The following is a 24,948-nucleotide window of genomic DNA, read 5'->3' on the forward strand; positions in this document are numbered from 1 at the left end:
GGCCATTCGGCCCGTCAAGTCTGCACCGACCCTTGGAAAGAGCACCCTACTTAAGCCCACACCTCCACCCTATCCCCGTAACCCCACCTAATCTTTTGGACACTAAGGGACAATTTTAGCACGGCCAATCCACCTAACCCTGCACATCTTTGGACTGTGGGAGGAAACCGGAGCACCCGGAGGAAACCCACGCACACACGGGGGAGAACGTGCAGACTCCGCACAGACAGCGACCCAACCCGGGAATCGAACCCGGGACCCTGGAGCTGTGAGGCTGACTACTGTGCCACCGTGCCGCGCACAATGAAAGTGCAGGGGGTCGATGCCAATTGGGTAGCTGGCACATGGGTGCGGCCCTGTGCGAGGGGTTTGCAATTCCGACTGACTCCCGCTCATGCACATAATCTTTAGAACATGCGGAGGGTTTGGCAATGAAGGAATTGACTTGTTTCCTGCCCCTTTGCGTTTGCACACTGCCTGTCACCAGCTGAAGACATCTCAAAGTGCCTTACAACCAATGAAGTACTTTTGGAAGTGTACCCGCTGTTATAACGTGGCAGCTATTCTGTGCACAGCAAGCTCCCACAGGCAGCAATGAGATAAACGATGAGATCATCTGCTTTAGCGATGCTGGTTGAGGGGTAATCATAGAATCTACAGTGCAGAAGGAGGCCACTCGGCCCATCGAGTCAAATATTGGTCAGGTTGAACCCCTCTCTTCTTCAAATAGTGCCCTGGGATCTTTTATGTTCCTGAGAGAGCAGATGGGACCTCAGTTTAACATCTCATTCAAGAGTCAGGTGGTGCGGACACCTGGTCAGCTCTTAGCAGTTTTGGAAAGATCAATTTGTTACGGGAGTGGTAAAATAAAAAATAGGGCTTGGTTATTTTATAAACAAAGTTTATTAAAACAAAAGAGAAGAAAACAATATTTAAACCTTGAAACTTCAACTGTAACAATGACAGGTTACATGCAGTTTCTTAACCTTAACACTAGTTCCCATTAAACAGCACTTTAACAGGACTTGCAGCTCTCACGCCACTTACACAGGCAGGCAAAGGCGATACTTGCATTTACAAAGCCATTTTTCTTCTGTAGGGGACATTTGTTCCAAACTCTTTTCCAAAGCCTGCCTCGGTGGCAACTTTCATGACCTCTCTCGGTCGATTTTCAAAGCCGTCTCCTGTACCCATTCAAAACAAGATTCTTTTTCTCTATCTCTGTCTAAACTCCGCCCAGCCCCTCTAAGAAAGGTTCTCTGGGGTTTCCAGACTGGAACCCATTATCGTCATTTTGACTGTTTGATGGCCCTCTCCTGTTTATACAAAAAAACAGAGGCATGCTATTGATATGCAACTAACTGCCCATCGACGGACAAAGAGGACATCAGACTGTGTAATGGGCTAATATCTGGTCAGACAGGAGTGTCCCGAAGGACAATGAATCTGGGGCACCATGTGTATTCCCACTAACGATACGACTGGGACAATGGAACTCGGCCAGATGTGGGCGCATCCCTCTAACTCTGTGCTGGCAGATTCTTTTTGCTCCCAACACTTCATATTCAAGTATAGACCAGTGAGTAACTGACAATAAAGTTGTATTTTTGACACCACCCACCAACCGGACTCCCGATTCTTATTAGAGGGTAAAATAAGAGCCCCCACAACGTGTTATGTACTCACCCGGTCAGCTACTGGTCTCTCCCTGATCTCTGTCAGAAATTGTCTTGTTCAGTAGGGGGTTAGTGAAACAACAAAAGCCCCTGTGAGCTGTGGGGAATTCCATGCGTTCAGCTTCCACCCTGCTCTCCGCCATGGCTAGGGTAGGGCAGGCAGGCCCCAAATCCACTCCAATCGAACGGGGATCGAACCTCACTGGCCATCCAGCCGACTGAGCACACCTTCTCCTCCCCACCACGACATCTTCCTTGGCTACCAAGTCCTGACATTGAGAATGTGGACTCAGATTGTCCTGTTACTGCTCAGGAATGTTCGGGTTAGTTGATCAGGGCCAGTTCAGTTAACATGGGTCAGACTTTCTGTTTTTGTTAGTTTTAGATAACCTGAGTTAGCATAGTCAAGACTATAAGACAGAGGAGCAGAATTAGGCCATTCAGCCCATCAAGTTTGCTCCGTCATTCAATCATGGCTGGATTAATTGATTTCAACATATGAGTTAGTTGAGCCATGCTAAGTGTAATTTTGTTAATCCAGTTGAGTTTAGTCGGCCAAGATTAGTTTAGTTAAACCAGGATAGTTGAGCCTATCCAGGAAATTTAATGAGGATTAGATTTGTTAACAAGGGTTAGGTAACATTAATTAACCTGGATTAATGCAGTTAACCATGGTGAGTTTAACCAGGTTAGCTTTGTTAGTCAGGATTAATTAACCCAGATCAATTTAGAGAGCCATGGGTGGTTTAGACAAACTAGGTTAGTTGAACCTGGCTGGGGAGCTCACCCAGTTTAGTTTGGTTAACTAGGGTTAGTTAACCCAGATTAGTTAGCTGGGGTGGGTGTTAACCCAGGTTAGTTTAGTTAGCCACAGGGTAAGTTTTATTACCCAGGGCTGGCTTTGGTCTCAACCAGGTTAATTGAGCTGGTAGAGGAGATTGACAAGGATTGATGACCAGGGTTACTTAACATGGGTTAGCTTCATTAACTAGAAAAATGTAGCTTGCAAGGGAGAATTTGCCTTGGTTAGTTTAAATCTGAACCAGTTTAGTTGAGCCCGATTTAGGAGATTAACCCAGATTAGTTTAGTTATCCCTGGTTAGTTTAAATCTGAACCAGGTCAGTTGAGCTTGGTTGGGTAGTTTAATTCGGATAATGAAGATATCCATGGTTAGTTTAAATCTGAACCAGGTTAGTTGAGGCTGGTTGGGTAGTTTAACCTGGATTCGTTTAGTTGTCCAGGGTTAGTTTCAATCTGAGCCAGGTTAGTTGAGGCTGATTGGGTAGTTCAACCTGGATTAGTTTAGTTGTCCAGGGTTAGTTTAAATCTGAGCCAGGTTCGTTGAGGCTGGTTGGGTAGTTTAATCTGGATTAGTTTAGTTATCCAGGGTTAGTTTAAATCTGAACCAGGTTAGTTGAGGCTGGTTGGGTAGTTTAACCTGGATTAGTTAGTTATCCCGGGTTAGTTTACATCTGAACCAGGTTAGTTGAGCCTAGTTGGGTAGTTTAACCCAGATTAGTTTAGTTATCCAGGGTTAGTTTAATTCTGAACCAGGTTAGTTGAGTCTGGTTGGGTAGTTTAACATGGATTAGTTTAGTCAACCAGGGTTAGTTTAAATCTGAACCAGGTTAGTTGAGACAGGTTGGGTAGTTTAAACTGGATTAGTTTAGTTATCCAGGGTTAGTTTAAATCTGAAGCAGGTTAGTTGAGGCTGGTTGGGAAGGTTAACCCGGATTAGTTTCGTTACCCTGGGTTCGTTTAAATCTAAAGCAGGTTAGTTGATGCTGGTTTAACCCGGATTAGTTTAGTTACCCTGGATTAGTTTAAATCTGAAGCAGGTTAGTTGAGGCTGGTTGGGAAGGTTAACCCGGATTAGTTTAGTTACCCTGGGTTAGTTTAAATCTGAAGCAGGTTAGTTGATGCTGGTTGGGAAGTTTAACCCGGATTAGTTTAGTTACCCTGGGTTAGTTTAAATCTGAAGTAGGTTAGTTGATGCTGGTTTAACCCGGATTAGTTTAGTTACCCTGGATTAGTTTAAATCTGAAGCAGGTTAGTTGAGGCTGGTTGGGAAGTTTAACCCAGATTAGTTTAGTTACCCCGGGTTAGTTTAAATCTGAAGCAGGTTAGTTGATGCTGGTTGGGAAGGTTAACCCGGATTAGTTTAGTTACCCAGGGTTAGTTTACATCTGAAGCAGGTTAGTTGAGGCTGGTTGGGAAGTTTAACCCGGATTAGTTTAGTTACCCCGGGTTAGTTTAAATCTGAAGCAGGTTAGTTGAGGCTGGTTGGGAAGGTTAACCCGGATTAGTTTAGTTACCCAGGGTTAGTTTAAATCTGAACCAGGTTAGTTGATGCTGGTTGGGAAGGTTAACCCAGATTAGTTTAGTTACCCAGGGTTAGTTTAAATCTGAACCAGGTTAGTTGATGCTGGTTGGGAAGGTTAACCCGGATTAGTTTAGTTACCCAGGGTTAGTTTAAATCTGAAGCAGGTTAGTTGAGGCTGGTTTAACCCGGATTAGTTTAGTTACCCCGGGTTAACTAGCCCGGGCCATGTGATGAGTCTCTGGGCAGGAACCCGGAAGCTGTGAGTTTGGAGTCAGCTTCACAAACATCGCGGGGGCAATGCGGCTGTGGGGGGCGTCACAGAGGAGCTGAGAGCCCCCCCCCCCGGGGACTCCCCATCGCAGGCCGCAGCCGCCAGGGAGAGAGAGGCACAGGAAGATCCCAGCAGCCCGGCTCCGGTAAGCGGGGCCTCGGCCTCCCGTCACCAAGCTGTGAACCCCCGCGATTCACATCCGCCTCCCCCCCCCGGGCCCCGCGCAGCCCGGGGGCGACAGACCGGCCTTCACTCCACAGGGTAAACAGGAACTTGTAATGGACAGCACCCGCCTCCACTCACTCTCTGTCCCTGTGTGTCCCTGTGTGTGTCCCTGTCTGTGTGTGTGTGTCCCCGAGTCTGTGTGTGTGTCCCTGAGTCTGTGTGTGTGTCCCTGAATCTGTGTGTGTGTCCCTGAATCTCTGTGTGTGTCCCTGAATCTGTGTGTGTGTGTCCCTGAATCTCTGTGTGTGTGTCCCTGAATCTCTGTGTGTGTGTGTCCCTGTCCCTGTGTGTGTGTGTGTGTGTCCCTGTCCCTGTGTGTGTGTGTGTCCCGGTCCCTGTGTGTGTGTGTGTCCCTGTCCCTGTGTGTGTGTGTGTCCCTGTCTGTGTGTGTCTGTGTGTGTGTGTGTCCCGGTCCCTGTGTGAGTGTGTGTGTGTGTGTGTCCCGGTCCCTGTGTGTGTGTGTCCCTGAATCTGTGTGTGTGTGTCCCTGTCCCTGTGTGTGTGTGTGTGTCCCTGTCCCTGTGTGTGTGTGTGTCCCTGTCCCTGTGTGTGTGTGTGTCCCGGTCCCTGTGTGTGTGTGTGTCCCTGTCCCTGTGTGTGTGTGTGTCCCTGTCTGTGTGTGTCTGTGTGTGTGTGTGTCCCGGTCCCTGTGTGAGTGTGTGTGTGTGTGTGTCCCGGTCCCTTGTGTGTGTGTGTCCCTGTGTGTGTGTGTCCCTGTGTGTGTGTGTCCCTGTGTGTGTGTGTGTCCCTGTCCCTGTGTGTGTGTGTGTCCCTGTCCCTGTGTGTGTGTGTGTGTCCCTGTCCCTGTGTGTGTGTGTGTCCCGGTCCCTGTGTGTGTGTGTGTGTGTCCCTGTGTGTGTGTGTGTCCCGGTCCCTGTGTGTGTGTGTGTCCCTGTCCCTGTGTGTGTGTGTGTCCCTGTCTGTGTGTGTCTGTGTGTGTGTGTGTCCCGGTCCCTGTGTGAGTGTGTGTGTGTGTGTGTCCCGGTCCCTGTGTGTGTGTGTCCCTGTGTGTGTGTGTCCCTGTGTGTGTGTGTCCCTGTGTGTGTGTGTGTCCCGGTCCCTGTGTGTGTGTGTGTCCCTGTCCCTGTGTGTGTGTGTGTCCCGGTCCCTGTGTGTGTGTGTGTGTGTGTGTATCCCGGTCCCTGTGTGTGTGTGTGTGTGTGTGTCCCTGTCTGTGTGTGTCCCTGTCCCTGTCTGTGTGTGTGTGTCCCTGTCCCTGTCTGTGTGTGTGTGTCCCTGTCCCTGTCTGTGTGTGTGTGTCCCTGTCCCTGTCTGTGTGTGTGTGTCCCTGTCCCTGTCTGTGTGTGTGTGTCCCTGTCCCTGTGTGTGTGTGTGTCCCTGTCCCTGTGTGTGTGTGTGTCCCGGTCCCTGTGTGAGTGTGTGTGTGTGTGTGTCCCGGTCCCTGTGTGTGTGTGTCCCTGTGTGTGTGTGTGTCCCTGTGTGTGTGTGTGTCCCGGTCCCTGTGTGTGTGTGTGTCCCGGTCCCTGTGTGTGTGTGTGTCCCGGTCCCTGTGTGTGTGTGTGTCCCTGTCCCTGTGTGTGTGTGTGTGTGTGTGTGTCCCGGTCCCTGTGTGTGTGTGTGTCCCTGTGTGTGTGTGTGTCCCTGTGTGTGTGTGTGTCCCGGTCCCTGTGTGTGTGTGTGTCCCGGTCCCTGTGTGTGTGTGTGTCCCGGTCCCTGTGTGTGTGTGTGTGTGTGTGTGTGTGTGTGTGTATCCCGGTCCCTGTGTGTGTGTGTGTGTGTGTGTCCCTGTCTGTGTGTGTCCCTGTCCCTGTCTGTGTGTGTGTGTGTGTGTCCCTGTCTGTGTGTGTCCCTGTCCCTGTCTGTGTGTGTGTGTCCCTGTCCCTGTCTGTGTGTGTCCCTGTCCCTGTCCCTGTCTGTGTGTGTGTGTCCCTGTCCCTGTCTGTGTGTGTGTGTCCCTGTCCCTGTGTGTGTGTGTGTCCCGGTCCCTGTGTGTGTGTGTGTCCCTGTCCCTGTGTGTGTGTGTGTGTCCCGGTCCCTGTGTGTGTGTGTGTGTCCCTGTGTGTGTGTCCCTGTGTGTGTGTGTGTCCCTGTGTGTGTGTGTGTCCCGGTCCCTGTGTGTGTGTGTGTCCCGGTCCCTGTGTGTGTGTGTGTCCCGGTCCCTGTGTGTGTGTGTGTCCCGGTCCCTGTGTGTGTGTGTCCCTGTGTGTGTGTGTCCCTGTGTGTGTGTGTGTCCCTGTCCCTGTGTGTGTGTGTGTCCCTGTCCCTGTGTGTGTGTGTGTGTGTCCCTGTGTGTGTGTGTGTCCCGGTCCCTGTGTGTGTGTGTGTCCCTGTCCCTGTGTGTGTGTGTGTCCCTGTCTGTGTGTGTCTGTGTGTGTGTGTGTCCCGGTCCCTGTGTGAGTGTGTGTGTGTGTGTGTCCCGGTCCCTGTGTGTGTGTGTCCCTGTGTGTGTGTGTCCCTGTGTGTGTGTGTGTCCCGGTCCCTGTGTGTGTGTGTGTCCCTGTCCCTGTGTGTGTGTGTGTCCCGGTCCCTGTGTGTGTGTGTGTGTGTGTGTGTGTGTGTGTATCCCGGTCCCTGTGTGTGTGTGTGTGTGTGTGTCCCTGTCTGTGTGTGTCCCTGTCCCTGTCTGTGTGTGTGTGTCCCTGTCCCTGTCTGTGTGTGTGTGTCCCTGTCCCTGTCTGTGTGTGTGTGTCCCGGTCCCTGTGTGTGTGTGTGTCCCTGTCCCTGTGTGTGTGTGTGTCCCGGTCCCTGTGTGTGTGTGTCCCTGTGTGTGTGTGTGTCCCGGTCCCTGTGTGTGTGTGTGTACCGGTCCCTGTGTGTGTGTGTGTCCCTGTCCCTGTGTGTGTGTGTGTGTGTGTGTGTCCCTGTGTGTGTGTGTGTCCCTGTGTGTGTGTGTGTCCCTGTGTGTGTGTGTGTCCCTGTGTGTGTGTGTGTCCCGGTCCCTGTGTGTGTGTGTGTCCCTGTCCCTGTGTGTGTGTGTGTCCCGGTCCCTGTGTGTGTGTGTGTGTGTGTGTGTGTGTGTATCCCGGTCCCTGTGTGTGTGTGTGTGTGTGTGTCCCTGTCTGTGTGTGTCCCTGTCCCTGTCTGTGTGTGTGTGTCCCTGTCCCTGTCTGTGTGTGTCCCTGTCCCTGTCTGTGTGTGTGTGTCCCTGTCCCTGTCTGTGTGTGTCCCTGTCCCTGTCCCTGTCTGTGTGTGTGTGTCCCTGTCCCTGTCTGTGTGTGTGTGTCCCTGTCCCTGTGTGTGTGTGTGTGTCCCGGTCCCTGTGTGTGTGTGTGTGTCCCTGTGTGTGTGTCCCTGTGTGTGTGTGTGTCCCTGTGTGTGTGTGTGTCCCGGTCCCTGTGTGTGTGTGTGTCCCGGTCCCTGTGTGTGTGTGTGTCCCTGTCCCTGTGTGTGTGTGTGTCCCGGTCCCTGTGTGTGTGTGTGTGTGTATCCCGGTCCCTGTGTGTGTGTGTGTGTGTGTGTCCCGGTCCCTGTGTGTGTGTGTGTCCCGGTCCCTGTGTGTGTGTGTGTCCCGGTCCCTGTGTGTGTGTGTGTCCCGGTCCCTGTGTGTGTGTGTGTCCCGGTCCCTGTGTGTGTGTGTGTCCCGGTCCCTGTGTGTGTGTGTGTGTGTGTGTGTGTGTATCCCGGTCCCTGTGTGTGTGTGTGTGTGTCCCGGTCCCTGTGTGTGTGTGTGTCCCGGTCCCTGTGTGTGTGTGTGTCCCGGTCCCTGTGTGTGTGTCCCGGTCCCTGTGTGTGTGTGTGTGTGTGTGTGTGTCCCGGTCCCTGTGTGTGTGTGTGTGTGTGTGTCCCGGTCCCTGTGTGTGTGTCCCGGTCCCTGTGTGTGTGTCCCGGTCCCTGTGTGTGTGTCCCGGTCCCTGTGTGTGTGTGTGTCCCTGTGTGTGTGTGTGTGTGTCCCTGTGTGTGTGTGTGTGTGTCCCGGTCCCTGTGTGTGTGTGTGTCCCGGTCCCTGTGTGTGTGTGTGTCCCTGTCCCTGTGTGTGTGTGTGTCCCGGTCCCTGTGTGTGTGTGTGTGTGTGTGTGTGTGTGTGTGTGTATCCCGGTCCCTGTGTGTGTGTGTGTGTGTGTGTCCCGGTCCCTGTGTGTGTGTGTGTGTGTGTGTGTCCCGGTCCCTGTGTGTGTGTGTGTCCCTGTCCCTGTGTGTGTGTGTGTCCCTGTCCCTGTGTGTGTGTGTGTGTATCCCGGTCCCTGTGTGTGTGTGTGTGTGTGTGTGTGTGTGTGTCCCGGTCCCTCTGTGTGTGTGTGTGTGTCCCGGTCCCTGTGTGTGTGTCCCGGTCCCTGTGTGTGTGTCCCGGTCCCTGTGTGTGTGTCCCGGTCCCTGTGTGTGTGTCCCGGTCCCTGTGTGTGTGTCCCTGTCCCTGTGTGTGTGTGTGTGTGTGTGTGTGTGTGTGTGTGTGTGTCCCTGAATCTGTGTGTGTGTGTCCCTGAATCTGTGTGTGTGTGTCCCTGAATCTGTGTGTGTGTGTCCCTGAATCTGTGTGTGTGTCCGCCCCTGAATCTGTGTGTGTGTCCGTCCCTGAATCTGTATGTGTGTCCCTGTCTGTCTGTGTCCCTGTCTGTCTGTGTGTGGATCCCTGTCCCTGTGTGTGTCCCTGTCCCTGTGTGTGTCCTTGTCCCTGTCCCTGTCCCTGTGTGTGTCCTTGTCCCTGTCTGTCTGTGTGTGTCCCTGTCTGTCTGTGTGTGTCCCTGTCTGTGTGTGTCCCTGTCTGTGTGTGTCCCTGAGTCTGTGTGTGTGTCCCCGAGTCTGTGTGTGTGTCCCCGAGTCTGTGTGTGTGTCCCCGAGTCTGTGTGTGTGTCCCCGAGTCTGTGTGTGTGTCCCCGAGTCTGTGTGTGTGTCCCCGAGTCTGTGTGTGTGTCCCCGAGTCTGTGTGTGTGTCCCCGAGTCTGTGTGTGTGTCCCCGAGTCTGTGTGTGTCCCCGAGTCTGTGTGTGTGTCCCCGAGTCTGTGTGTGTGTCCCCGAGTCTGTGTGTGTGTCCCCGAGTCTGTGTGTGTGTCCCCGAGTCTGTGTGTGTGTCCCCGAGTCTGTGTGTGTGTCCCCGAGTCTGTGTGTGTGTCCCCGAGTCTGTGTGTGTGTCCCCGAGTCTGTGTGTGTGTCCCCGAGTCTGTGTGTGTGTCCCCGAGTCTGTGTGTGTGTCCCCGAGTCTGTGTGTGTGTCCCCGAGTCTGTGTGTGTGTCCCCGAATCTGTGTGTGTGTCCCCGAATCTGTGTGTGTGTTTCCATAACTTTCAAATTCTCATCCTTGTTCTCAATTGCTTCCATTGGCCCACCACTCTCCACCTCCTGTCATCTCTTCCAACATCTATTGCGAACCCTCCCCCAGTTGAATTGCCTTGGGTCGCCCTCCCTTGCATGCCCCGATGGTACTGTTGTTCTATTGGTATCTCTCCCACTGTGTTCATCCGGTCTCCGGCCCCTTGGGTCCGCTGTGCCATTCTTTCATGGTTGGTGTTATCGCACAGGGCCTCCTCCAGCTGGTGCCTCCACAGCCGGAGTACTGGTCGGGACCATTACCGCAAACGGTTTGGAGAAGGTTGACTCTCGTGAGGATGTGCGGAGACGGAGATTTGGCTCACCGGATGAGGGGGGGATTTTAGCTCAAAAGGTGAGGTTGGGGAAACCGGAGTTGGTCTTCTCGGAGAGAAGGCGGTCGAGAGGGAGATTTGAACGAGGTGGACAAGCTGGTGACAGATTTAGAGGAGGCCAAGAGTAGGTGTTCCCGTTCGTTATCGGTAAAGTGCCGGGCATGGGGGATTTAAGGTTTGGGGTGAGAGATAGAAGGGGGGGGGGGGGAAATGTGAGGAAGAACGTTTTTACCCAGCGAGTGGTAATGAGCAGGAACTCCAATATGATGGAAGCAGAGATGATGGATCATTTCAGAAGGAATGTGGATGGAGGCTCGAGGTAAATAAACTGGCAGGGGGCGGAAATCGAGCGGGGGGGGGGGGGAGGGTGTGTGGGACGGACTAGATTGCTCGATAGAGAGCCTGCCCGGTCCCGATGGACCGAGTAGCCTTCTTCTGGAAGGTAAGCGATCCTCTGACTCAAAATGGCGCGGGTAACGCTAACTGCTGCCCCATCGGTAATTCACTGGGCTTGGCTCTGACCTGTGATGACAGCTGAACTCTGACCTCACACATACACACAAACACACCAGTACGCACCCACAACCGCTCAGCTTTGGGCTCTGCCTTCGTTGCGTTTGAAAGTAATTCACTGGGCGTCGCCATTTTGGGCAGGTCATCGTGACGGCTCAAGATCAATTTGGAATACACGTATTTATTTCGACGACTCAATGATGGGGGTTAATTAACCTTAACATTTGAGCCGTTCGGAGCACTCTCAGGGAATACCTCTTCGCGAAAAGTGTGTGGGGGGGGGGAATCTGGAGCAAAGCCCTCCGAGTTCCCCCCCCAAAAATTAACAAAGAACAAAGAAATATACAGCACAGGAACAGGCCCTTCGGCCCTCCAAGCCCGTGCCGACCATGCTGCCCGACTAAACTACAATCGTCTACACTTCCTGGGTCTGTATCCCTCTATTCCCATCCTATTCATGTATTTGTCAAGATGCCCCTTAAATGTCACTATCGTTCCTGCTTCCACCACCTCCTCCGGCAGCGAGTTCCAGGCACCCACTACCCTCTGCGTAAAAAAACTTGCCTCGTACATCTACTCTAAACCTTGCCCCTCGCACCTTAAACCTATGCCCCCTAGTAATTGACCCCTCTACCCTGGGAAAAAGCCTCTGACTATCCACTCTGTCTATGCCCCTCATAATTTTGTAGACCTCTATCAGATCGCCCCTCAACCTCCGTCGTTCCAGTGAGAACAAACCGAGTTTATTCAACCGCTCCTCATAGCTAATGCCCTCCATACCAGGCAACATTCTGGTAAATCTCTTCTGCACCCTCTCTAAAGCCTCCACATCCTTCTGGTAGTGTGCCGACCAGAATTGAACACTATACTCCAAGTGTGGCCTAACTAAAGTTCTATACAGCTGCAACATGACTTGCCAATTCTTATACTCAATGCCCCGGCCAATGAAGGCAAGCATGCCGTATGCCTTCTTGACTACCTTCTCCACCTGTGTTGCCCCTTTCAGTGACCTGTGGACCTGTACTCCTAGATCTCTCTGACTTTCAATACTATTGAGGGTTCTACCATTCACTGTATATTCCCTACCTGTATTAGACCTTCCAAAGTGCATTACCTCACATTTGTCCGGATTAAACTCCATCTGCCATCTCTCCGCCCAAGTCTCCAAACAATCTAAATCCTGCTGTATCTTCTGACAGTCCTCATCGCTATCCGCAATTCCACCAACCTTTGTGTCGTCTGCAAACTTACTAATCAGACCCGTTACATTTTCCTCCAAATCATTTATATATACTACAAAGAGCAAAGGTCCCAGCACTGATCCCTGCGGAACACCACTGGTCACGGCCCTCCAATTAACCTATCAACACTGTTCACAACTGGGGTTGATTGAGGGTTACAGAATCGAGGAGTGAAGCTACTGACGAGCCATGGTTTGATTGAATATTGGAGCAAGTTCTAGGGCAGATTTATGCCCCCCTCCTCCCCCTGTTTCCACTGAGGAGCGGAGTTGGCTGCCGTCGGGTGTCATGGTGCCATAATGCTTCCTGATTGAACAGTTTAATCGGGATGAAACTAGCGGGCGTTCGGAGCAATGTGGGCTAATTAAGGAAAGGTCAAATGGAGCAAATTGTGCTCAACTCATTTGATTGAGTGTGTTGACGAGGCAGCAGAGAGGGTCGACGAGGGTAATGCCGTTGACCTGGGCTGGAAGGACTTCCAAGAAGTGCAAAATGAAAGGCTTTTCACCAGAGTTCGAGCTGGTGGGAGAAGAGGGGGTGGAGAGGAAATCGACCGATAAGACGGGAAACCGAGAGGAGGTGATGGTGAAACCGATTCAGCACCGGAGGGAGATAGATCGTGGGGTCCCCCAGGCGCTGGTGTCAGGATCTGCTGTTTCCCTTGATGTATATTCGTGACCAGGACTTGGCTGAGCCGGGGGCACAACTTCAAAATTCGTGAAAGTGTTGTGAAGCCTGGGACGGCGCGGTGGTTAGCGCTACTGCCTCACGGCACCGAGGACCCGGCCCCGGGTCACTGTCCGCGGTGGAGTTTGCACACTCTCCCCGTGTCTGCGTGGGTTTCACCCCCACAACCCAAAGATGTGCAGGGTAGGTGGATTGGCCACGCTAAATTGCCCCTTAATTGGAAAAAAAGAATTGGGTACTCTAAATTTATTTGAAATAAATAAATAAAGCATTTGGGCTCCCGAGGTTTATAAGTAGGGGCATAGAGTACAAGATAAGAAAGTTATAATAAACCTGTCTGGAACATTGCTTTGTCCTCAATTGGAGTATCGAACGCATTCCAGGGTGCCACACTTTAGGAAGAATGTACGGAAAATATTCGCAACACTGGTTCCAGGACAAGGAGCTTTAGTTAGCTGGGCAAGTTGGGGATCCCGTGGTTCTCCTCCTGTCGAGGAAAGAAGGTTGAGAGGAGGTTTGGGTTAAAGGTGTTCAAAATCACCAGCGGTCTGGACGGAGTAGATGGGGAGAAGACCTTCCCATTGGGAACGAGAACCAGAGGGGACTGATGTGAGATGGTCGTGGCAAAAGGGGTGATGGTGATGTGAGGGACAAAACCATCTTTTCTTTTTAGTGTAGTGAGTGGTTAGGAAGGGATTGGATAATTTTGAAGGGCCAATGGGGAAAAGGGAGGGGGGAGGGCGAGTAGAACTCGTGAAGTTGCAGGAATACGATAGGCTGAATGGCCTGCTGTGCTGTTACCATTCCATGATTCCCATTGTTTGACCAGCTACTCCTGCTGTCTACTGAGATCCAAAACTGCTCCTTTGAAAGATTTCAGCATCTCCTTAAATACGTTCTTTCCTCCGATCGCTCCATAGAAATGCTCCCTCCTAGAATTTCTAACTTAATCTCTTTACTTGCCCCTTAAGAACTTAAAAGAAAAATAAACTCTCTCTATCCATACATTACACTGGGACACTGTCTGTGCGGAGTCTGCACATCCTCCCCGTGTGTGCGTGGGTTTCCTCCGGGTGCTCCGGTTTCCTCCCACAGTCCAAAGATGTGCAGGTTAGGTGGATTGGCCACGCTAAATTCCCTTAGTGTGCAAAAAGGCTTGGAGGAGTTATTGGGTTACAGAGATAGGATGGAAGCGAGGGCTTTAGTGGGTCGGTGCAGACTCGATGGGCCTCCTTCTGCACTGTATGTTCTATGTTACCTATCTATACTTTATTTTACCTACGACACCTTTCTTGAACACCTCGCATGCCTTCTCCTCTGAATCACGACAACCCATTCAAATCTATTCCTATCTGGGCGGCATTCTCTGCCTCAAAGCTGCGTGCTTCTCAGCAATGGGAGGCAGCGCACCGTTCGGATTCACAGCAAGGCTGGTGAAGTGCCGCTGCTGCGGTATGTGGGAGCACCTGGATGTCATTGTGATTCTGGGCGAACGGCAAGGCCGGTGAAGTGCCGCTGCTGCGGTATGTGGGAGCACCTGGATGTCATTGTGATTCTGGGCGAACGGCAAGGCCGGTGAAGTGCCGCTGCTGCGGTATGTGGGAGCACCTGGATGTCATTGTGATTCTGGGCGAACGGCAAGGCCGGTGAAGTGCCGCTGCTGCGGTATGTGGGAGCACCTGGATGTCATTGTGAACCTGGGCGAACGGCAAGGCCGGTGAAGTGCCGCGGCTGCGGTATGTGGGAGCACCTGGATGTCATTGTGATCCTGGGCGAACGGCAAGGCCGGTGAAGTGGCGCGGCTGCGGTATGTGGGAGCACCTGGATGCCATTGTGAGCCAGAGTAAACGGGTCTGCAGTGTTAGAGGCTCCAGGAACATCGGTCCAGAGTCATTGAACTGAAGGCTGAGCTGCAGACACGGGGACGGGAAAAGGTACTTGGATACCTTTGTCACCCAGGTTGATAGGGTTGTGAAGAAGGCCTATGGAGTGTTGGCCTTTATTGGTAGAGGGATTGAGTTCCGGAGTCGGGAGGTCATGTTGCAGCTGTATAGAACTCTGGTCCGGCCGCATTTGGAGTATTGCGTACAGTTCTGGTCACCGCATTATAGGAAGGACGTGGAGGCTTTGGAGCGGGTGCAGAGGAGATTTACCAGGATGTTGCCTGGTATGGAGGGAAAATCTTATGAGGAAAGGCTGATGGACTTGAGGTTGTTTTCGTTGGAGAGAAGAAGGTTAAGAGGAGACTTAATAGAGGCATACAAAATGATCAGGGGGTTGGATAGGGTGGTCAGTGAGAGCCTTCTCCCGCGGATGGATATGGCTGGCACGAGGGGACATAACTTTAAACTGAGGGGTAATAGATATAGGACAGAGGTCAGAGGTAGGTTCTTTACGCAAAGAGTAGTGAGGCCGTGGAATGCCCTACCTGCTACAGTAGTGAACTCGCCAACATTGAGGGCATTTAAAAGTTTATTGGATAAACATATGGATGATAATGGCATAGTGTAGGTTAGATGGCTTTTGTTTCGGTGCAACATCGTGGGCCAAAGGGCCTGTACTGCGCTGTATTGTTCTATGTTCTATGATACTTTGATGTGGAGATGCCGGCGTTGGACTGTGTTGAGCAGAGTACGAAGTCTTCCAACACCAGGTTAAAGTCCAACAGGTTTGTTTCGATGTCACTAGCTTTCGGAGCGCTGCTCCTTCCTCAGGTGAATGAAGAGGTCTGGATACTTTGGACCAGGATGTGGTTGCATTTTTGGGACAGGGTCTTCTGATTTGCTTAGCGGTGACGGACAGGAGGGTGTGGCTGCGAGTGAGCCAGGGGAAAATTGGTACAGGACAAATAAGATAAGTGAGATGAATGTGTGCCTCAAAGACTGGTGTGGTGGATCAATCATGGGGACCTGGCACTGTTATTGGGGAAAATGGCGACTATCTACACTGAAATATGATGAAACCAATGTTCTAACAAGCTGCATGGGAAGTAGAGGATTTAAAATTAAATAGTGGGAGCAAGGGATCAAATTTGCAGTCAGCTAAAGGGGAGAGACCAAGGCAAGAGAGAAAGGTATGGGAAATTATAATCTTTATTGTTGTCAAGTCGGTTTACATTAACGCTGCCCCTCGTCGCCACATTCCGGCGCCTGTTCGGGTGCACCGAGGGAGAATTCCGAATGTCCAATTCACCCAACAAGCACGTCTTTCGGGGACTTGTGGGAGGAAACCGGAGCGCCCGGAGGAAACCCACGCAGACACGGGGGAGAACGTGCAGACTCCGCACAGACAGTGACCCAGCGGGGAATGGAATGGTGCTGGTGAAGCAACAGTGCTAACCACTGTGCTACAGCAGCGATCAAATTCATGGTAAATCATTGACCATTGGATTTCACATTCAGTTTGAGGGAGGGGGGGAGGTTTTTAAAACTGAAACAAGTCGGTACAGTGGGCCCTTTGGCAAGAGTGGCCATTTGCCTGTCGGTGCCTTCTATCATTCGCCTCTGGAACCTCTCCACAGCCGGACACAACGGGAACGGAATGCGTTGTAAACAGAGTCGTTCTCCTTAGTTTGGAAGAGTGCGCACGTCACTCTGATATTTAAGCCAAGTGAGAGAGGGAAACCTGGAAAATAAAGACCTGTTAGCCAAACATCTGTTACTGGGAAACGCCTTGGGTCAGTCGTGAAGAATAAGGTGACGGATCAGATTGAAAATTTCCAGCTGATCTGGGTGAGCCAGCATAGATTTGTAAAAAAAATAATCAAAAATGCTTCAGGAATGCTGACCTTTAAATCTAGTGCCCTCAACTACAATAGAGGGACGTCATCTACAGAACCCACACCCAGAGGTACTGTGAGCTGAGCCACACTTTGGAAGGATATATCGGTCTTCGAGGGAGGACAGTTTAGATTTACCAGAATTATATCTGATCCCAAGGGCTTAATCATGAGCAGAAAATACACAAACTAGGGGAGATTCGATCAATGTATTCCAGATGTTCAGGGACAAGAGATAATGGATAGAGAGAAGCTCTTTCCATTGGCTGAGGTACATCGGGCTGGGAATAGGGTCTGAAATTAGGAGTGAAATTACGAAACGCTTCAACGTGCAAAGCATGGGAGAAGTTCGGAACTTCCTTCCGGGCGGAACGGTGGTTAGCCTGTTACCTCACAGCGCCAGGGTCCCAGGTTCGATTCCCGACTTGGGTCACTGCCTGTGCGGAGTCTGCACGTTCTCCCCCGTGTCTGCGTGGGTTTCCTCCGGGTGCTCCGGTTTCCTCCCACAGTCCGAGGATGCGCAGGTTAGGTGGATTGGCCATGATAAATTGACCTTAGTGTCCAAAAAGGTTGGGTGGGGTTGCGTGGATAGGGTGGAGGCGTGGGCTTAAGTGGGGTGTTCTTTCCAAGAGCCGGTGCAGACCCGATGGGCCGAATGGCCTCCTTCTGCACTGTAAATCCTATGAAACGGCAGTTGACTTTGGGATCAATTGTTGATGTAAATCTGAGCTTTTAAAAGAAGTATGTTTAGAGTACCCAATTCTTTTTCCATTAAGGGGCAATTTAGCGGGGCCAATCCACCTACCCTGCACATCTTTGGGTTGTGGGGGTAAGACCCACGCAGACACGGGGAGAATGTGCAAACTCCACACGGACGGTGACCCGGGGCCGGGATCGAACCCGGGTCCTCGGCGCCATGAGGCAGCAGTGCTAACCACTGCACCACCGTGCTGCCTTCAACCTCCAATGTAAATTTGAGGTTGATTGGCTTTTTGAAAATTTACCAGAGGTGTGAAGGGACAAGGTGCAACAGTGAGTTAGATTCCAGACCAGGCGTGATCTCGGTGACTAGCAGGACAGGTTTGAGGGCCTGAAACGCCTGTGTTCCAATGCTGTATACTGCTCAAGACAAGGACATGTTCACTGCACGACTGCATCTCTCACTGTTGCTTCTCCATTGATCCAGGGACGAGATTTAAAAAGATAAAAGGGGTGATGAGGTGTCTACAGACTCTGAATATTAACATTAATTTATGGGATGTGGGCGTTGCTGGCTGGGCCTACCTCTATTGCCCAACCCTGAGGGCATTTAATAGTCAACCACATTGCTGTGGGTCTGCAGTCACATGTAGGGGTAAGGACGGCAAATTCCCTTCCCTAAAGGACAATAGTGAACTTGTGTGTGTGCGACGGCGCGCGTGTGTGTGTGCGACGGCGCGCGTGTGTGTGTGCGACGGCGCGCGTGTGTGTGTGCGACGGCGCGCGTGTGTGTGTGCGACGGCGCGCGTGTGTGTGTGCGACGGCGCGCGTGTGTGTGTGCGACGGCGCGCGTGTGTGTGCGCGACGGCGCGCGTGTGTGTGCGCGACGGCGCGCGTGTGTGTGCGCGACGGCGCGCGTGTGTGTGTGCGACGGCGCGCGTGTGTGTGTGCGACGGCGCGCGTGTGTGTGTGCGACGGCGCGCGTGTGTGTGTGACGGCGCACGCGCGCGTGTGTGTGTGATGGCGCACGCGCGCGTGTGTGTGTGACGGCGCACGCGCGTGTGATTGTGTGTGTGTGATGGCGTGCGCACGCGTGTGTGTGATGGCGTGCGCGTGCAAGTGTGTGAAGGCGCGCGTGTGTGATGGCGCGCGCGCGCATGCATGTGCGTGTGTGGCGGCGCGCGCGCGTGTGACGGTGCATGGCGGCATGCGTGCGTGACGGCGCACGCGTGTGCGTGTGACGGCGCACGTGTGTGTGTGTGTGTGATGTGTGACGGCGTGCGTGTGTGACGGTGCGCGCACATGTGTGTGTGTGTGTGTGTGACGGCGTGCGCGTGTTTGTGTGTGTGTGTGACGGCGCACGTGTGTGTGTGACGGTGTGTGAGACGGCGCGTGTGTGTGACGGCGCGCGCGCGCGTGATGGCGTGTGGGAGTGTGTGCGAGAGAGCATGTGTGTGTGAGACGGTGTGTGTGACAGCGTGTGTGGTGTGTGTGACAGCGTGTGTGGAGTGTGAGACAGCGTGTTGGTGTGTGAGACAGCGTGTGGTGTGTGAGACAGCGTGTGGTGTGTGAGACAGCGTGTGTGTGTGAGACAGCGTGTGTGTGTGAGACAGCGTGTGTGTGTGAGACAGCGTGTGTGTGTGTGACAGCCTGTGTGTGTGTGACAGCCTGTGTGTGTGTGACAGCCTGTGTGTGTGTGACGGCCTGTGTGTGTGTGACGGCGCGCGTGTGTGTGTGTGACGGCGCGCGTGTGTGTGTGCGACGGCGCGCGTGTGTGTGATGGCGTGCGCGTGCATGTGTGAAGGCGTGCGTGCGCGTGTGTGATGGCGCGCGCGCGCGCGCATGCATGTGCGTGTGTGGCGGCGCGCGCGCGTGTGACGGTGCATGGCGGCATGCGTGCGTGACGGCGCACACGTGTGCGTGTGACGGCGCACGTGTGTGTGTGTGTGTGTGTGTGAGTGTGACGGCGTGCGTGTGTGACGGTGCGCGCACGTGTGTGTGTGTGTGACGGCGTGCGCGTGTTTGTGTGTGTGTGTGACGGCGCGCGCGCGCGTGTGTGTGTGTGTGTGACGGTGTGTGTGACGGCGTGCGCGTGTGTGAGACGGCGCGTGTGTGTGACGGCGCGCGCGCGTGATGGCGTGTGGGAGTGTGTGCGAGACAGCATGTGTGTGTGAGACGGTGTGTGAGACAGCGTGTGGTGTGTGTGAGACAGCGTGTGGTGTGTGTGAGACAGCGTGTGGTGTGTGTGAGACAGCGTGTGGTGTGTGTGAGACAGCGTGTGTGTGACAGCGTGTGTGTGACAGCGTGTGTGTGACAGCGTGTGTGTGACAGCGTGTGTGTGACAGCGTGTGTGTGGCAGCGTGTGTGTGTGTGTGTGGCAGCGTGTGTGTGTGTGGCAGCGTGTGTGTGTGTGGCAGCGTGTGTGTGTGTGACAGCCTGTGTGTGTGAGACAGCCTGTGTGTGTGAGACAGCCTGTGTGTGTGAGACAGCCTGTGTGTGTGAGACAGCCTGTGTGTGTGAGACAGCCTGTGTGTGTGAGACAGCCTGTGTGTGTGAGACAGCCTGTGTGTGTGAGACAGCCTGTGTGTGTGAGACAGCCTGTGTGTGTGAGACAGCCTGTGTGTGTGAGACAGCCTGTGTGTGTGAGACAGCCTGTGTGTGTGTGGCAGCCTGTGTGTGTGTGGCAGCGTGTGTGTGTGTGGCAGCGTGTGTGTGTGTGGCAGCGTGTGTGTGTGTGGCAGCGTGTGTGTGTGTGGCAGCGTGTGTGTGTGTGAGACAGCCTGCGTGTGTGAGACAGCCTGCGTGTGTGAGACAGCCTGCGTGTGTGAGACAGCCTGCGTGTGTGAGACAGCCTGCGTGTGTGAGACAGCCTGCGTGTGTGAGACAGCCTGCGTGTGTGAGACAGCCTGCGTGTGTGAGACAGCCTGCGTGTGTGAGACAGCCTGCGTGTGTGAGACAGCCTGCGTGTGACAGCGTGTGTGTGGCAGCGTGTGTGTGTGTGTGTGTGTGTGGCAGCGTGTGTGTGTGTGGCAGCGTGTGTGTGTGTGGCAGCGTGTGTGTGTGTGGCAGCGTGTGTGTGTGTGACAGCGTGTGTGTGTGTGACAGCCTGTGTGTGTGGCAGCGTGTGTGTGTGTGGCAGCGTGTGTGTGTGTGGCAGCGTGTGTGTGTGTGGCAGCGTGTGTGTGTGTGGCAGCGTGTGTGTGTGTGACAGCGCGTGTGTGTGTGACAGCGCGTGTGTGAGTGACAGCGCGTGTGTGTGTGACAGCGCGTGTGTGTGTGGCAGCGCGTGTGTGTGTGGCAGCGCGTGTGTGTGTGGCAGCGCGTGTGTGTGTGGCAGCGCGTGTGTGTGTGACAGCGCGTGTGTGTGTGACAGCGCGTGTGTGTGTGACAGCGCGTGTGTGTGTGACAGCGCGTGTGTGTGTGACAGCGCGTGTGTGTGTGACAGCGCGTGTGTGTGTGACAGCGCGTGTGTGTGTGACAGCGCGTGTGTGTGTGACAGCGCGTGTGTGTGTGTGACAGTGCGTGTGTGTGTGTGACAGCGTGTGTGTGACAGCGCGTGTGTGTGTGACAGCGCGTGTGTGTGTGACAGCGCGTGTGTGTGTGACAGCGCGTGTGTGTGTGTGTGACAGCGTGTGTGTGTGACAGCGTGTGTGTGTGACAGCGTGTGTGTGTGACAGCGTGTGTGTGTGTGACAGCGTGTGTGTGTGTGACAGCGTGTGTGTGTGAGACAGCGCGTGTGTGTGTGACAGCGCGTGTGTGTGTGACAGCGCGTGTGTGTGTGACAGCGCGTGTGTGTGTGACAGCGCGTGTGTGTGTGGCAGCGCGTGTGTGTGTGGCAGCGCGTGTGTGTGTGGCAGCGCGTGTGTGTGTGGCAGCGCGTGTGTGTGTGGCAGCGCGTGTGTGTGAGACAGCGTGTGTGTGTGTGGCAGCGTGTGAGTGTGTGGCAGCGTGTGTGTGTGTGGCAGCGTGTGTGTGACAGCGCGTGTGTGTGTGACAGCGCGTGTGTGTGTGACAGCGCGTGTGTGTGTGACAGCGCGTGTGTGTGTGACAGCGCGTGTGTGTGTGTGTGACAGCGTGTGTGTGTGACAGCGTGTGTGTGTGACAGCGTGTGTGTGTGTGACAGCGTGTGTGTGTGTGACAGCGTGTGTGTGTGAGACAGCGCGTGTGTGTGAGACAGCGCGTGTGTGTGTGACAGCGCGTGTGTGTGTGACAGCGCGTGTGTGTGTGTGTGACAGCGCGTGTGTGTGACAGCGTGTGTGTGTGACAGCGTGTGTGTGTGTGACAGCGTGTGTGTGTGTGACAGCGTGTGTGTGTGAGACAGCGCGTGTGTGTGTGACAGCGCGTGTGTGTGTGACAGCGCGTGTGTGTGTGACAGCGCGTGTGTGTGTGGCAGCGCGTGTGTGTGTGGCAGCGCGTGTGTGTGTGGCAGCGCGTGTGTGTGTGGCAGCGTGTGTGTGTGGCAGCGTGTGTGTGTGAGACAGCGTGTGTGTGTGTGGCAGCGTGTGTGTGTGTGGCAGCGTGTGTGTGTGTGGCAGCGTGTGTGTGTGTGGCAGCGCGTGTGTGTGTGGCAGCGCGTGTGTGTGTGGCAGCGCGTGTGTGTGTGGCAGCGTGTGTGTGTGTGGCAGCGTGTGTGTGTGTGGCAGCGTGTGAGTGTGTGGCAGCGTGTGTGTGTGTGGCAGCGTGTGTGTGTGTGGCAGCGTGTGTGTGTGTGGCAGCGTGTGTGTGTGTGGCAGCGTGTGTGTGTGTGGCAGCGTGTGTGTGTGTGGCAGCGTGTGTGTGTGTGGCAGCGTGTGTGTGTGTGGCAGCGTGTGTGTGTGTGGCAGCGTGTGTGTGTGTGGCAGCGTGTGTGTGTGTGGCAGCGTGTGTGTGTGTGTGGCAGCGTGTGTGTGTGTGGCAGCGTGTGTGTGTGTGGCAGCGTGTGTGTGTGTGTGGCAGCGTGCGTGTGTGTGTGTGTGGCAGCGTGTGTGTGTGTGTGTGGCAGCGTGTGTGTGTGTGTGTGGCAGCGTGTGTGTGTGTGTGTGTGTGGCAGCGTGTGTGTGTGTGTGTGTGTGGCAGCGTGTGTGTGTGTGGCAGCGTGTGTGTGTGTGGCAGCGTGTGTGTGTGTGTGGCAGCGTGTGTGTGTGTGTGGCAGCGTGTGTGTGTGTGTGTGGCAGCGTGTGTGTGTGTGTGTGGCAGCGTGTGTGTGTGTGTGTGGCAGTGTGTGTGTGTGTGTGGCAGCGTGTGTGTGTGTGTGTGTGTGGCAGCGTGTGTGTGTGTGTGTGTGTGGCAGCGTGTGTGTGTGTGTGTGTGTGGCAGCGTGTGTGTGTGTGTGTGTGTGGCAGCGTGTGTGTGTGTGGCAGCGTGTGTGTGTGTGGCAGCGTGTGTGTGTGTGGCAGCGTGTGTGTGTGTGGCAGCGTGTGTGTGTGTGGCAGCGTGTGTGTGTGTGGCAGCGTGTGTGTGTGTGGCAGCGTGTGTGTGTGTGGCAGCGTGTGTGTGTGTGGCAGCGTGTGTGTGTGTGGCAGCGTGTGTGTGTGTGGCAGCGTGTGTGTGTGTGGCAGCGTGTGTGTGTGTGGCAGCGTGTGTGTGTGTGGCAGCGTGTGTGTGTGTGGCAGCGTGTGTGTGTGTGGCAGCGTGTGTGTGTGTGGCAGCGTGTGTGTGTGTGGCAGCGTGTGTGTGTGTGGCAGCGTGTGTGTGTGTGGCAGCGTGTGTGTGTGTGGCAGCGTGTGTGTGTGTGGCAGCGTGTGTGTGTGTGGCAGCGTGTGTGTGTGTGGCAGCGTGTGTGTGTGTGGCAGCGTGTGTGTGTGTGGCAGCGTGTGTGTGTGTGGCAGCGTGTGTGTGTGTGGCAGCGTGTGTGTGTGTGGCAGCGTGTGTGTGTGTGGCAGCGTGTGTGTGTGTGGCAGCGTGTGTGTGTGTGGCAGCGTGTGTGTGTGTGGCAGCGTGTGTGTGTGTGGCAGCGTGTGTGTGTGTGGCAGCGTGTGTGTGTGTGGCAGCGCGTGTGTGTGTGGCAGCGCGTGTGTGTGTGGCAGCGCGTGTGTGTGTGGCAGCGCGTGTGTGTGTGGCAGCGCGTGTGTGTGTGGCAGCGCGTGTGTGTGTGGCAGCGCGTGTGTGTGTGGCAGCGCGTGTGTGTGTGGCAGCGCGTGTGTGTGTGGCAGCGCGTGTGTGTGTGGCAGCGCGTGTGTGTGTGGCAGCGCGTGTGTGTGTGGCAGCGCGTGTGTGTGTGGCAGGGCGTGTGTGTGTGGCAGGGCGTGTGTGTGTGGCAGGGCGTGTGTGTGTGGCAGGGCGTGTGTGTGTGGCAGGGTGTGTGTGTGTGGCAGGGTGTGTGTGTGTGGCAGGGTGTGTGTGTGTGGCAGCGCGTGTGTGTGTGGCAGGGTGCGTGTGTGTGTGGCAGCGCGTGTGTGTGTGGCAGCGCGTGTGTGTGTGGCAGCGCGTGTGTGTGTGGCAGCGCGTGTGTGTGTGTGGCAGCGCGTGTGTGTGTGTGGCAGCGCGTGTGTGTGTGTGACAGCGCGTGTGTGGGTGAGACGGCCTGTGTGGGTGAGACGGCCTGTGTGGGTGAGACGGCCTGTGTGGGTGAGACGGCCTGTGTGGGTGAGACGGCCTGTGTGGGTGAGACGGCCTGTGTGGGTGAGACGGCCTGTGTGTGTGTGACGGCCTGTGTGTGTGTGACGGCCTGTGTGTGTGTGACGGCGTGTGTGTGTGCGACGGCACGCGTGTGTGTGTGCGACGGCGCGCGTGTGTGTGTGCGACGGCGCGCGTGTGTGTGTGCGACGGCGCGCGTGTGTGTGTGCGACGGCGCGCGTGTGTGTGCGCGACGGCGCGCGTGTGTGTGATGGCGTGCGCGTGCGTGTGTGAAGGCGTGCGCGCGCGTGCATGCATGTGCGTGTGTGGCGGCGCGCGCGCGTGTGACGGTGCATGGCGGCATGCGTGCGTGACGGCGCACACGTGTGCGTGTGACGGCGCACGTGTGTGTGTGAGTGTGACGGCGTGCGTGTGTGACGGTGCGCGCACGTGTGTGTGTGTGTGACGGCGTGCGCGTGTTTGTGTGTGTGTGTGACGGCGCGCGCGCGCGCGCGCGTGTGTGTGTGTGTGTGACGGTGTGTGTGACGGCGTGCGCGTGTGTGAGACGGCGCGTGTGTGTGACGGCGCGCGTGCGTGATGGCGTGTGGGAGTGTGTGCGAGACAGCATGTGTGTGTGAGACGGTGTGTGAGACAGCGTGTGGTGTGTGTGAGACAGCGTGTGGTGTGTGTGAGACAGCGTGTGTGTGTGAGACAGCGTGTGTGTGTGAGACAGCGTGTGTGTGTGAGACAGCGTGTGTGTGTGAGACAGCGTGTGTGTGTGAGACAGCGTGTGTGTGTGAGACAGCGTGTGTGTGTGAGACAGCGTGTGTGTGTGAGACAGCGTGTGTGTGTGAGACAGCGTGTGTGTGTGAGACAGCGTGTGTGTGTGTGGCAGCGCGTGTGTGTGTGTGGCAGCGCGTGTGTGTGTGACAGCGCGTGTGTGTGTGGCAGCGCGTGTGTGTGTGGCAGCGCGTGTGTGTGTGGCAGCGCGTGTGTGTGTGGCAGCGCGTGTGTGTGTGGCAGCGCGTGTGTGTGTGGCAGCGCGTGTGTGTGTGGCAGCGCGTGTGTGTGTGGCAGCGCGTGTGTGTGTGGCAGCGCGTGTGTGTGTGGCAGCGCGTGTGTGTGTGGCAGCGCGTGTGTGTGTGGCAGAGCGTGTGTGTGTGGCAGAGCGTGTGTGTGTGGCAGCGCGTGTGTGTGTGGCAGCGTGTGTGGCAGCGTGTGTGTGTGTGGCAGCGTGTGTGTGTGTGGCAGCGCGTGTGTGTGTGGCAGCGCGTGTGTGTGTGGCAGCGCGTGTGTGTGTGGCAGAGCGTGTGTGTGTGGCAGAGCGTGTGTGTGTGGCAGCGCGTGTGTGTGTGGCAGCGTGTGTGGCAGCGTGTGTGTGTGTGGCAGCGTGTGTGTGTGAGACAGCGTGTGTGTGTGGCAGCGTGTGTGTGTGGCAGCGTGTGTGTGTGGCAGCGTGTGTGT

General features: G+C 54.9%; 1 protein-coding gene across 6 annotated transcripts in view; it reads left to right on the forward strand.

Annotated features, from left to right (window-relative positions):
* The window catches only part of ikbkb (inhibitor of nuclear factor kappa B kinase subunit beta), a 224,189-nt gene that overhangs the window by 113,777 nt on the left and 85,464 nt on the right, over positions 1 to 24,948 (forward strand). For 2 of the 6 annotated variants that reach the window (XM_072485960.1, XM_072485964.1), the window contains exon 1: positions 4,240 to 4,416. The exons of 1 other annotated variant lie outside the window; for it this stretch is intronic. The gene's annotated coding sequence lies outside the window, so the exon portion shown is untranslated. Of the gene's footprint in view, positions 1 to 4,238; positions 4,533 to 9,929; positions 10,053 to 24,948 lie in introns of those variants that run through there. 3 more of the 6 variants (XM_072485965.1, XM_072485961.1, XM_072485963.1) reach the window with 3 other exon arrangements.

This window comes from Scyliorhinus torazame, chromosome 20 (assembly GCF_047496885.1).
Source record: "Scyliorhinus torazame isolate Kashiwa2021f chromosome 20, sScyTor2.1, whole genome shotgun sequence".
NCBI classification, from domain to species: Eukaryota; Metazoa; Chordata; class Chondrichthyes; order Carcharhiniformes; family Scyliorhinidae; genus Scyliorhinus; species Scyliorhinus torazame.